Source organism: Rhinolophus sinicus, linkage group LG07 (genome assembly GCF_036562045.2).
Source record: "Rhinolophus sinicus isolate RSC01 linkage group LG07, ASM3656204v1, whole genome shotgun sequence".
Taxonomy (NCBI): Eukaryota; Metazoa; Chordata; class Mammalia; order Chiroptera; family Rhinolophidae; genus Rhinolophus; species Rhinolophus sinicus.
Window position 1 is genome coordinate 94363636 of NC_133757.1, and position 14033 is coordinate 94377668.

The 14033-nt window shown below is 34.7% G+C and overlaps 1 long non-coding RNA gene across 1 annotated transcript in view; it reads left to right on the top strand.

Moving 5' to 3' along the window:
- Window positions 1–1745, top strand: part of LOC141572842 (uncharacterized) — a 152960-nt gene extending 151215 nt beyond the window's left edge. Inside the window, exons 2-3 of the long non-coding RNA XR_012498335.1 lie at window positions 930–1006; window positions 1694–1745. This is a non-coding gene — a long non-coding RNA (uncharacterized LOC141572842). The remainder of the gene's footprint in view (window positions 1–929; window positions 1007–1693) is intronic.
- Window positions 1746–14033: the final 12288 nt, after the last annotated feature.

A 14033-nucleotide genomic window follows, 5' to 3' on the forward strand; every position in this document is an offset into this window, starting at 1 on the left:
AGCAATAAGGATAGGGTGTTTTCAAAACATGAATATCATATTTATTTATTTTTAAGTTTATTGGGGTGACACTGGTTATGTATTATAGAATTATATGCCTAAAACCTATGTAACTTCACTAACCATTGTCACCTCATTATGTATTTAAAATAATATGATGCTGTAAAATCCCCACATCTTCTTATGCACAATCACATGATTTAAAAAAAATAATGACAAATAACTGAATTCTAGCCTACAGAGCCCCCAGCCTTTATCTACACCAGCAAATAAAGAACACCCTGGGTCTCAATCAGATTCATTGCTAAATAATGTTCCTTTCCTGGAGAGATTAAATGGAACAGAAATATGAACACTGTGATCAATACAGAAATAACCTACCTTTTGTTTGCATCCATGCTGAAAAGATGCCAACCCTTTAAAGTGACATATTATATGACTTGCATATGATCCACTTTATTAGAACCCATTCCCATTAAGCAAAATATTGCAAGCTGCAAAAATATCATCATCTCTGTCCACGACCCAACCAAAATGAAGTTTACAGAGTTTTAGAATGACTGTACAGCATCAGAACTTTTTTTCAGGACTCAATTATACAGACTTTTTGTTTCCCTATGTAGACCACTTAATCTTATCACTCCAAATTCTTGAATAAATAGAATATCTTTATCAATGATTTCCCTAACCTGTGTTGTGCAGTTTGTTAATTCCAAGTGTGTATTTTCTGTAGTTATTTGTGAAATAACATCTTGGTTGCTACACAGTAGTACTCAGTGGTTATAAATCAATTCCTTAAAGCAATTAATTAAAAAATTTAAGGCAGTTAATCCAGCCTAAGGCCTCCAAATTCATGGATCACCAGCTGGGTTTATGGAAGCCATCTGGCATATACTGATTTTTCTTCTGTTTCTTTTTAAAATTTGCAGCCTAGCTTGTTCAACCAAGGTCTTTCCTTGAAAGATTCAGGATACAGCATCTCGCTCCAAAAGCCATCTAAACGTGGGTAAGTATAGATATGTATAAAAAGTTCGGATAATAAATTTCACTTGAGGAATAATAGTACATCTTTTACTTTGGAAAATGTCATTACTGAATGCCCCTTTGTTTTCCCTACTCCTCCTTACCCATTTTTCTAAGTCTCAGAAACACCCACATTTTAATTCAGAAATTCTCAAACCTATAAGGCCCAATAACACTTTTTAAGAACAAGACTTTTACAATGTTTCCTATACTATAATGAAATTCACATATTCTATAACTTACCTGTATAGGGAACACAACCCAAAACAATGCCATAAATGTAAAGGAGATAGTAAAATAATAATAAATAATGGTGTTCAGGATGAACTTAAGATATAGTTACATTGAAGTCATAGTGAAGTGCTGAGAAGCTTACGATTCAACACATCATCACTATGAATGAGGCACATACAGAAGTATACAATAGAAAGATTCCATTTTTGATGTTAGCAAGATGAAAGTTTTCAAGTTGCCACCCCTCCCCCTTTCTCTACATAATGAGTAATCAGATCAGAAACGCTTCCATCCACTCCCCCTGCATACCCTCTGTTTCAGGTGACAGGTGGAAATTCAAATCACAGTACATCACCCCACTCACTCCATCTCATAATCATAATAAAATCTTTAAGCCACACCCATCTCATTTTTTATTTTTCTTGTTTCTCTCCAGACATAACCTGAGCCCTTATCTTTGGAGGAATCTACTTCCTGTTTACTATGTGAGTAATAAACTTTATTTCCCATCTTGGGATACCTGTTTGTTATTAGCCCAGCCATTCATAAATTGTGCATGTATGGGTGTGTGTATGTGGTGAGCAGGGGGTGTGTTTCTCCTATTCAGCAGATGATACAAGGTGCCCAAATGTAAAGAAAAGATATAGCCGTGTATTGTTGGTGATTTATAGACTGAAAACCGCTATTTTATCATTGAAGGTATGGGTTTTTTTTGAAATGGTAAATAAGGTTTCATAAAGTTTGGCGAAAATATGCAGTCTTCCGCTGATTTACCCATTACTTCTCTATTTGGAAATAGCTAAGGCTATTAGAGTGTTTACTGTCTGTTAAACACTATTGTAGGTTCTTCACATTTACTCATTCCAACATCACTCTGGTATTATCATCATAACTTTACCAATAGAGAAACCAAAATACAGGAGGATAAGCTACTCCTCAGAAGTCACACAGCTAGTGACAGATTCAGAATTTAAAGCTTAGTAATCTAGCTTTGTAGCCCTTGCTCTTAATCAATACCTTATATTAGTTCTAAGGTACTTTTCATTTATGTGCAGTTAGATTCCAGTCAGAGGCATATAAGTAAAAAGTTTCCCCTCCATACATCTCTGGCCGGGTGATCAGGAATTGATGGGCTGCAGGACAGAATTAGCTGCTTCACATTGCAGGACCATGGCCAGCTAACTGCCCATTGGGCCTCATTCACCTGATAGCATTCCATCCCACACTTACTGCAGTGGTGAAAATAAAAACACCACCAAGAATTTATGAAATGCCCAAAGTTGGGAGTCATTCCTCTATTGACACTATTGCTTTACATTTTATATGAAAATGGAAGTGAGAGATAAGAATACTGCAAATTGCCTATTTGTATCGTACAAGCATCAAGAACCTATCTGTAGGTTGATGAACAGAAAGAGGTAAGTGTGACCTTGAATAAATCATATAAATCCACAGCATGTAAGCCAGCATTGCATACTGAGATGGTAGATGTTTGACTTTTTTTAAAGTGTCTAATTAGGGCATTCAAGGTTTAGAAGACAGGTAGTATTTTCAGAGCTAGGTGTTGTTCTTTTCACTTAACAAAATCTCTAGCAATTTGTTATTAAGTGTCTGTCTAGTTTCAAGACCTATTTTTGTACTTTGTGTTCTCACATTTGTACTCTTTCAAGTCAGTAAACTCTAGACAAAAGGTTTTAGGGATTGATACAGCAACTTAATATTATTTCTTATTTTATATTTATTTAAGCATCTAAGCCTCTATATTTGAAATTTTCAAAGCAATTAATCTCAAATAGTTTGAGATCTATTTTTTTTTTAATTTTAGAATTCTCCAGAGATTTCTTTGTCTAAATTGATAAAGATGAGACTATGACAAAATCAAGTTTACCAAAACACATTTGTAAATTGCATAATTCTCCATGCATTTTGCCATGCAGGGCAAAGTATATTGATAGCTCATAAAATATTTAAGTGATAACAAAAGGAAAAGTTAGTTTGTAACAGCTTTATTTAAATTTTTAATATTAATGTTAATATGTTCTCATTTATTATTTCTGATTTTTATTTCATATAGAGTTTTGCATCTCTTATAACAAAACTTATTTGTATATTTGTTATTAAAATTTGACACAATGAAGTCTGAGGTGCTCTTATACCTTTCCAAAACATTTTTTAAAAGTCTTATACTATCTCCCCTCCATCACATTGTTTGACCTTTGAGAGGAAAATAATTTTTCTTTGGTGTATTTAAACTAAGTCTCTACATTCTAATACAATCAATGAATTACTAGAGGAACCAGAGAATGCATCAAAAATTATTTATGACTAATTCAGAAGCTTGTAGATACATGGTTTCAAAGTTTGGAGAAATAAATATGGCATTTATCAGTGATGTTTTCATGTCAATGGGATAGAAATAATTGAGTAAATCCCATTGCAAACATCAGTTCTCAGCTGCTATTAGGAAAATGCTGAGCATCTCATTTCCCAGATATAGTCAATTTTAATGATAGTCACAAGATCAACTTCCTATCAGAAGATGCTATAGAAAAAGCAAGGCAATGAATACAAACTCTTCTCAATGGGAAATTATCCTTAGACAAAGAGAAACATTGTGAGCTTAACGATTAATAATAAATAACCTTTAACTTTGCAATGCTTGACTTTGAAATAGTGATGAACAATAAAATACAGAAACAAAAAATGGGGACAATATTTCTCCTACTCAAGTTTTTCTTTCCCTTTTAAATAATTGGCTTTTATATATATTTCATTGACTGAGCAACTTAAAATGCAGACTGTTTCATAGTTCATTTGAAAGATACTAAGCTATAACTCAGGGACATTGGGTTTCAGTTTCAGCATGGTTAGGAGGTCTGTCAACTATTTGACTTTTTGAATGCTACATGTATTCCCTTATATGAGAAACGAGTTTGCACTAGATAGGGTTTTTAACTTATGTTTGATGGTGTTTCCTGATGAACCATGGTGGCGGTAGAGGGTGAGTTGTAGGAATAGGTAACGTGATTCTTAAGTTTTTTACCCTTGTTTAAAACAATAGATTTGCCTTTGTATACTTTACATGTTGGACTGCTGCATAAGCTTTAATTTGAAGCAGGCATTGGTAATTTACTTATGTATTACAGATGGGTTTGAGAATGATTTTTCTTTAAATATTCCTGAAAATGAGAACTGTAATTCTGAATTTCTCTCTCAGTGACAAATAGGTTTTAGTTAATGAAAACAAAAAGTTCAAGTTCAAGAGAAAAGAGTTTTATTGTGCAATGACATTTGATGTCTTTGTAGTAGATACACATCAATGTTTGTTCCTGGATGCCGAAGCCCAGAGTGGGTTTTGCTATGTGGTTGATGGTGGGTCCTAATAGAAACAATTCACCAGCCAGCCAGCTCAGTTCTGACTGCAACTGCTCCTCTCAATAGACACTGATTTTGAAGATGTAAAATATCAAGGGCTTGTGTGACTAGGTGTCTGCCAGTTCATTACCCCACACCTACTCCTCCAGTTCTGCATTGCCTTTAGCCTTTGTATTTTTCGTTTGTACTTGGAGATTCAAAGTAATACTTGTCCCTGTTGTAGCATTTGCCTCCATTTTCACAAAAGGAAACTTGACTTTGATCAGAACCAAGGACATCAGATATAAAACAGCTTTGGCCATACTTAGCAGCATGTATGAATATAATAAGGTACTGGAAGGAAGATGGAATGAACCACTATAGACCTTTGGCAATTGCTCAGGAGACACAAGTATTATAGGTACAAAGACACCTAGGGATTGAGAAGAAGCAGAGTAAATATCAAGATCTTCACCAAGAACACTGTAAAGATTTGTTTCCCCTCTTTGCCAAAGGCCTCTGCAATTTAATATCAATGGTTATGCATTTAATTTATATTTCTGTGTACTCTGAGTGGATACCTCTCTATCGCTCTGCTCTTTTGTCTCAGTTTAAGTCGTAACAATGACTCAATGAAGCAGGTTGCTTAGCTGCAAGATGAAAATATCACTCACATGTTAAAAAGTGGGCATTTATTCGTTGAAAGCTGAGATATGAGCTAGAAATAAAAGATGGCGATGAGAAATAAAGGAATGACCTATATTGCAGACGAAGCAAGTCTTGACACTTGAAAGTCTAGTCAGGAAGCAGATGGGGCGAAGGGATCTTGCAGTGAGAGGAAGTGATCTGTCTTCTGGGAAATCAAAGGGAAAGCTCTTTTCACTAAGACTCAGGTAAGAATGCCCCACCAGCTGTTGAATGAGCCACTAACCACCGACTGAACAGAGAACTGGGGCCCTGGATACTCTCTGTGATGGAGAGGGCTCACAAAAATAACCTGTCCCTGGAATATACGCACGTTGTGCTGAACTTTTCAATGCCCCGGTAATGTTGAACTACGTCGCACGCACATACAACCTTGATAGTTCTGACCTCTTTAGGTGTAAGTTACCTTCTATTTCGCAGACAAAGACACATGTTGAAATTTGGTCAAATGCTTAGAGAAGATAGAATGTGCTGATATTTGGGGAAAAAGCTGTTATGAAAAGTGCATTCTCTCTTTGGAGACGTATGAAAATAGAGTGTATCTATTTGAAGTTTTGATCGATTTACATTTTCTAACTTATTTTGGCCTCAAAAGCATTTGAGATCATAATTTGATGAATTTGATAATTAAAACCAAAATGAGATAATATGAAGAAATATAGTTTCTAAAGCTATGAATTTGCTGTATTTACTTAGAAAGGTTAAGAGTCTGATGTACACACTGCTATTGTAATTTTCCAATTTTATTATTTAAAATGAACTGCTCTTAATTTTTGAATAGCATTAGACATAAGAATTCCAACAGGAATTAAGAATATTTTCTCACAATATGTTAAATTGTTGCCTCATGTTACAACTTAATTTTAACTAGAGCAACAGTTGAAGGGTTTAGCTTATCAAATCTACATATATAGTCCTATCTGGTATAGAGTGTAGTCAATTCTCTTTAAAAAGTTAACTCTATATGTATTCCACCATTAGGCCTACAATTTGAACATATGCAAATGTCTTTCCTGATTAATTGCAAAGCTTGGATTCTTAGGTCAATGTTCTACATAAGGAGCAGATTACTTTTAAACGTTGTTAATTCACTATTGATCACTGTGGATGTCTTTGGCACTTAGTGGAGAGACTCCTTTGGAATAGTTTATGAGTGTTTATGTCTATTGTGAACTTTCAAAAAGTTTCTATTCTGCAACAGTTATGTTTGATTGGCTTATGTTTGGTATACCTCACCCTTACCCTGTTACTGATATGCTGGTAGAACTTGCATACCATTAACACTCTGAAGAGTAAAATTTTCACCAGCATTGATGATGAATTTGTCCATTTTAAACCCTTTATTTTTCAATGTGTATTTTGAAGGCAGTATCCTATCCATGGGTGAGTTTTTCATCTGCCGCCCACTCTAGTCCTTCTTCAGTAGAATGTCAATGGACAATTTTTTTTTTTTCTCATGAAGATGGCTTAGTGGCATTTTCCTGAAGCTAGAATGCATTGTTATAGAAGGAACTTGGCCTTTCCTTCAAACACTAGGTATTAATTATCAGTGTATAGTGTGAGTTCCTGTCACATCAGGATGGTCTAAAAAATTGAATTCTCAGAATTAAAAATCACTAATGCATTGACACTTATGAAATTGTTCTCTCTCAACCATCTCTCTGTATTTCACTCTTGTGATTATTCAAGCATCACAGTAAATGTGGAAAAGCACTGATGAATTTCAAAATTTCAACATTTGTTCTTGAAATCAAATCAGTAGAAGTACTTAACCTGATAATGTATATCTGCTTAAAGCTTTCAGTAATTATAATTCTCAACAGTGGAATTTTAGAAGGATTCACTCCAATGAAAGAACATAATGATAATATGACCTTTTCCTTGCTTTTTGGTCCCAACCACCATTGTGAATACAAAAATAAAATAAATATCATAAGGATGATAAATATAAAAACAGGTCTATGGATATTGTGGAAGATATAATTATTTGCATTGAGAATCCAAAATAGCAGACAGACATATAATTAATAATTTAAAATAATAGATACATTTAGAAAATATCTGCTTGAAGATCATTAATACACATACATACAGGTAATACACATAAAATACACATTAGTGTGTATTTTATACACTAACAGAAAGCATATAGAAACTATAATGCATATGTTATTAAATAAGACCTCAAAAACTAATGTTATACCATGAGACAAAACATAATTTATTGTTTTCCTAATTAATATTTAGATATAATTCTATTCCAATTAAAATCCCAAGAAGATTTCAGTAAAACTTGACAAGTTCTTTCTAATATTTGTATGCAAGAAAGATAGGATAGGAAAATTCTCCAACCAGATATCAAAATTTATTTTAAAGCTAGGACAATTGAGAATGTGAGATATATGGCAGGGATAATTAAATGAAATGAAAGAACTGGAAAAAATATTCAGAAACAAATACACTTATGTGAGAACTTGCTTTTGGTTAGTACTAAGAATATGATGCCAGAATGATTTGTTTTTTGAGAAGAATGTTAAAGTTAGATTTTTAGTTTTCACTATATATTAGAAAATAATTGCTGATGGATTAATTTTTAAATGAGATGTGTTTTTAGTTTTTTAGAGGGAAATATGTTTTGTGTGTATGAATCACAGCATTTGAATCAATTCCCATAATGATCAAAGTGTAAAAAGAAAATATTTAATGAAGAGAAATACAGGACATGAAAAATAGATTGGCTCTTCTATAGTAAATTATACATTTACTGATGGTATAAATCTTTCAAAAGTTTATCTCATTTAAACCGAATGATAAACCATGGAAATAGATAGGGATGGTATTATTTTCCCAGTTCTAGAAGATAATGTGGTGGACAGAAGAAATGTCTCCCCTACAAAGAAGGGTACCTGAGTCCTAATTCCTGGAATTTGTAAAGTGAAGGGACTTTGCTGATGTGATTCTGGTATGGATACTCATGGGGCCCAATATAAACATAATGTCCTAGTGTCCTTGTGAGAGGGAAGCAGGAGGGTCAGAGTCACAGGAGGAGCCGTGATGCTGGAAGCAGAGGGTGGAGTGAGGCAGAAAAGGGACACTAGTGAGTGAATGCAGGCAGCCTTTAGAAGTTAAAAACGGCCAGGAAACTGATTTTCTCCTGGAATTTCCAGAAGGAATACAGTCTTGTTAATACCTAGATTTTAGGATTTCTGACTTCCAGAACTGTGAGAAAATAATTATGAGTTGTTTTAAGCCACTAAATTTATGGTAATTTGTTAAAACGGCAATAGTAAGTTAATACAGATGAGAAAAGCAAGATTCCGAAACTATAAATACTTTTATCCAAAATCTCAAAGTGAGTATGTTATTGAGCTAAGAACTTACACAGAATATTTGACTTGTTTTTAGGGATCCCCCCAACATCCACATAGAGCTGTTATAATACAATCCCATATGAAGAAAGCCTCAGAGGATATAAACAGACCTGTCCTGAAAACTCGGTTTAGAAGAAGTCAGAATCACATAAATAAGAGAGAGTAAAAGTGGGAAGTAGCAGAGCCTTTCCAGAATCAATCAGGATGTGATATTGACATGAACAATCATAGAGTTAAAGGCATAAAAGTGTGTTTTAGAAACCGATAGAGTCAAAATTCCTCTTGAGGTTCCCTTAAGTCACCAATAAGATAAAGCTAAAGTAAATATACAGACTGCTTTGTATTTTTGATGTGATGGTCAGTCAGGTGATGTTACAAGAGGAGACAAAGGAGAGGCTCAGGAAAACAAAAGTTTATTATACTCACTGTTCCTAGAGCCAGGAGGCAGAACACACCATGCAGAGCCACATGGGAAAGCACCAGGTTTTGCTCAGGAGGCAGAAAGCAGTAGGGAGGGAAAAGTCTGGACCAGAGGTTTTATTGGGATTTTTGCATGAAAGGAAAGGCAGGGCAGAATAAACAGTTTAAGACTGGCTATTTTGAATAATTTCATTGGGCCCTGGGACATAGGGACTGTCCCTAGCTGTGTGGTACCTGGCCTTAGGTGATTATGGGTCAGGGCTATTTCCTCTTGGAGTTTACAGGCCATAAAAGAAAATGAAAAGTTCTGATAGTTTAGTTTGCATATGTAAGGCATACTTTCACCTGTGCCTTTTGCTATTTCAAATAATTGGCCAGCCTTAGATGGCCAGTCTCTCCCCAGCCAGAAATAAGTTTTTGTTTATTTGATTGTTTTTTTGGGTTTCTTTTCTTTTTTTTTTTTTTTTTTTTTTTTTATGATGTCAAAATACAATAATATTTAGAGACTAAAAATATAAACAATACAGTATGGTAAGAAATCTCTATGCCTTTGTAATAGAAATTATTGCTAAATGTATTGACCATATAACAATGTTTAACTTTGATCAGTAAAATGGACAACTTCATTTAAAGATTGTGAAGAAGTTGGTAGGAGAACAGTTTCCCACGGGTCTTGAGCAGCCTTGCATATTCTTGCTGAGTGTGCCAGACTGAAAGCTCTCCTGAACTGAGTGGTTTTATAGGGATTACAGATGTAACTAAGCAGGTCCAAGAGACTGGTGTGACTACTGTGTAACTGCTTGCTTCCCTGGGGGGGTGTGAAGGAAGGAGGTGAAAGGGGATAAAGAGGACTGGCGTGTTTTCTGTTTGGTACAATGTTCGTTCTTTGGTCAAAGTATATGCTGGGCCCTTAGCCCCAAGTACCTCAGCTGTGAATTCTGTCTACCTTATAAGTAGTATGTACCTTGTCAAAGATAAATAAAGGTGGATGCTAGATAAAGTGGTAAGGACAGATTTTAATCATAATATACTATTGCAATAAGGAAAAGAGTTCAGAGTGCACTGAACTCAATTTCAATTGGTACAGAGGTGACTATGTTTTCAAGGAAGAATGAAGGAATAGCGATCAGGGTGAACCAGGGTTTAGCAGAGTCAGCGAAGTGAAAAATTGCAAAAGTGCAAAGGGAGTGTTGGTCCTTGAGAAATCCATCTTGTTTTGCTAACTGGTGTTTATAAAAATTAGACTCCTACCCTCCCTCAGAGGATGGGAAACAGGGGCCCTATCTTTACGTGTTGGGTAGAACAAACAGTAAATTCATTTTGTCGCCTTGAGTTTACTCAGGCAAGCACTTTAGGTGGGGCTAGAATTACTCAGGGATGTATCCTTGCGTTGTCAGAAACCACGTTAGTGTTTCGTTCAAGCCTTTATGGGGCTCTGGAGACTCTAATCAAGGTCAAGGAGAGAATCTTTGCCAACCTTGACTTGTCACTTCACTGTCATGGAACTTGAGGGCAAGGGGAACTGCTACTCCTGCTGTTTGCTGTTGGGCTGTGAGTAACAGCCTTCTGTCTTATTTAGATTTTTTTTTTTTTTTTTTGTCTTTGTCAGCACCCATGATGCTGTGGCTATCTTGCAAGTAGGGTACAGTCTCAGACCCTTCACAGTTCTTGACAGCCATCAACTTAAAGAAGATACTTGTTATACCCAGAACCAACAAATGCTTAGTATCTGATATATGTAAAGAATTCCTGAGGATCAGTAAGAAAAGGAAAAACAAAGTTGAAACAGGCATAAGAAAGGATTGGTTATTCAAAATAGGAGAAAAAATGTTGAATGAGCACATCAAAATATGTTCTTAACGTCACTTATAATTAATGACATGATAAATGAGATCACAATAGAGTAGAATTTTACACTTATTTGTTTGGCCACAAATAAGATGTATGACAGTACCCAGTTTTGGATAGGATATGGAACAATGAGAAATTGTGTAATTTGTTCCTTTGAGTACAGATTGGTAAAAACCACTTTGGAATAGAATAGCATTCAATACTCTATAATCATGCAATACAGCACTTTCCCCCCTTTATAGGCGGGGGCTGAATATGTTCCAAGAACTCAAGTGGATGCCTGGAATCGTGAATGGTACCAAACCCTACATATGCTATGTTTGTTTCTTATACGTACATACCTGTGATAAAGTTTAATTTATAAATTAGGCATAGTAAGAGATTAACAACAATAACCAATTAAAATTGAAGAAAGTGAAACCATGGATGGTGGGGGGGCTTCTGTATTATTTTATTATCTTGGCAAGTGAAGGGTAGCATAATATGCCACTCAAAATGTGACTATAAGAGCTCAGGACATGCCACCCCAAATATGCCCTGTTGGTGTATTGATTATTTTGAGCTGTAGGCACTTGAAAACAGCTAGTGGAGGGAGAACCTTTCTCTGAACTTCCCGTATATGTGTAAAGAGAAAATAGTCACAGGATGTAAAGCATAGAGAATACAGTCAGTGATGTTGCAACAACTATCTATAGTGCCAGGTGGGTACTAAACTAATTGAAGGGGATCATTGCATAACTTTTATAAATGTGTAACCACTATGTTGTACACCTGAAACTAATATGAAACAATATTGAATGCCAAGTGTAACTGAAAAAAAAAAAAGAAATAAGTAAATAAGTAAATGAATGAATGAATGAATGAATGAATGAATGAATGAATGACAAATCCTCCAAAAGGATCTCCATTGCCATAGATCTCCTCCCTGAGAGTTTCATCAGCTAGCGCAGATTGACTCATCACAGGAGGGGACACTGGTGATTGACACCACACCCAAACAAACTTTGTCACAAACTATCAGATCTCCCATACGTTCTTCTAAACACCCATTCAGCTTTCTGAAAAAAAATCATTTCCTGTCCACTAAGTCATCTACATTCACCCTCCTCTGTCCCTATTGAGACAATGTTTAAGCCCGAATTGTAAGCCACCTCAGGGAGTTATTCATTTTTCCCTGGGTATCATCCATGTATGTGTATGTGAGGCAAACATGTTAATCAACTTCTGTTTGCTCTTCTCTTACTAATTTCTCTTTCATTTCAGAGGTCTGAACCAAAAACTCAGAAGAGTAGAGGGGACATCATTTCCCCTAACCTACACAAGAATGCACTAGGGGACATGCAGGAGATTATTAATAGCATTGCTTTTCAAAAGGGAATAGACAATGTAACCCAGCTACCCATTGACAAGAGGAAATATGTATGTTGAATTAAAGAAATATTTTACAGATGTGATTTTGAACAAAGGAAAACCATACTCAATGACATGAATGCACCTTAGCAAAATAAATATGAGCCCCCTAAAACAAGTCTTAGCATATTACACTTCTCATATAAAGTCCAACATGGGCAAGCTTTTTTAATGTGATCATGACTATTATTTTTTAATGCTTTGTAACATATGTGTATATATATACTATATATATTCGTATTATGAACCAAATTCTACATAAATTGAACACTATACTATAAATCAAAACAAGAATTTGTACTATATAGAGAGGGAAAATAATGAATTCATAATTTGGATATAAAAAGCATAGTCTCTGTGATGTCTAAGAAGATAACTATACAACTAATTTCATTCAGCTAGTGAATTTCATAGCAATATCTTTGTTTTTCAAAGTCTAGGACGCTTTCTTGTTCAATTCTAATAATTCTACTGTGTTTCCCCAAAAATAAGACCAAACTGGAAAATAAGCCCTAGCATGATTTTTCAGGATGACATCCCCTGAACATAAGCCCTAATGAATCTTTTGGAGCAAAAATTAACATAAGACTCGGTCTTATATTAGGGGAAACACGGCATTGCTTTTGTTTTATCCACTTAAACCTAAAAAGCCATAGAAAATGTCTCCTGTTACAAAAAATCATTTGAGTCCTATTCTGACCAGGGAGCTCTAACCAATGAATTATTTTACTACATATGCTCCGAAGTCCAAATTCAAACAGCTTTTAATATCAGAGACCGTACTAGATTCACTTCTATAAAGCTTTTTCACTGATAAAATATGTACTTATTATATATCCACACTTTCTTAAGCCAAAATCAGGAACAATAACATCCATACCTGTAATTTAATTGTAAATGTGGGTATAAAAGTCTATGACTTTCATGTTTTTAAAAAACATACTTAAATGTTTAAACCTAAACCAGTATCTACATTGATCATCTTATGCTAAGTGACCACCCTTGCATACCTGAATAGAATCTGAGAAATGTGTTAATTAAACTCATCCTGAGTTCATGGAAATAAAGTGTGTCAGGAAATTTGTGCTTTGACTTAGACATGAATTGTTTCTTTTACAGAATATATGCATATCTCCCCCAATTCTACCATTCATGCTCTAAAATGCATTAAATATTTAAGAGCTTTAAGTTAGTGTTCTAAAAGACCAGTAGCTACAGTACAGTGTTTTTGTTTGTTTTGTTTTTTGTTTAATTTTTTAATGTGTTTCAACAAATCACCTATAAAGAAAGCATGACATGTCATTAATCCTTGTTAGTTTTTCTTCAGGTGTAGGTAAAACAGAATTTCCTAACTTCAGGAATTTGGCTCAACCTCAAGAATGATGACAAAAATAAAGAATTCCTCTCGCATTTTGTCAAGAAAAATACCTTTCTCATAAGTTTTCTGAATGGGAACTCTTTATAGAAGAGAATTTTGTGAGCGTTTTTTTACCCATTATTTTCTTTTTTCTTTTCCAGTAAACAGTACATTTTTCATTTCATATACTGTATGATGAGCACCTGAATCACAAAAATCATTAAAATTTTAAAAAGATTTTAGTCTGCTGTGGGAAATACATTACATTTTTACATTTCCTTATCTCACTACTTAGCTACCATATTTCA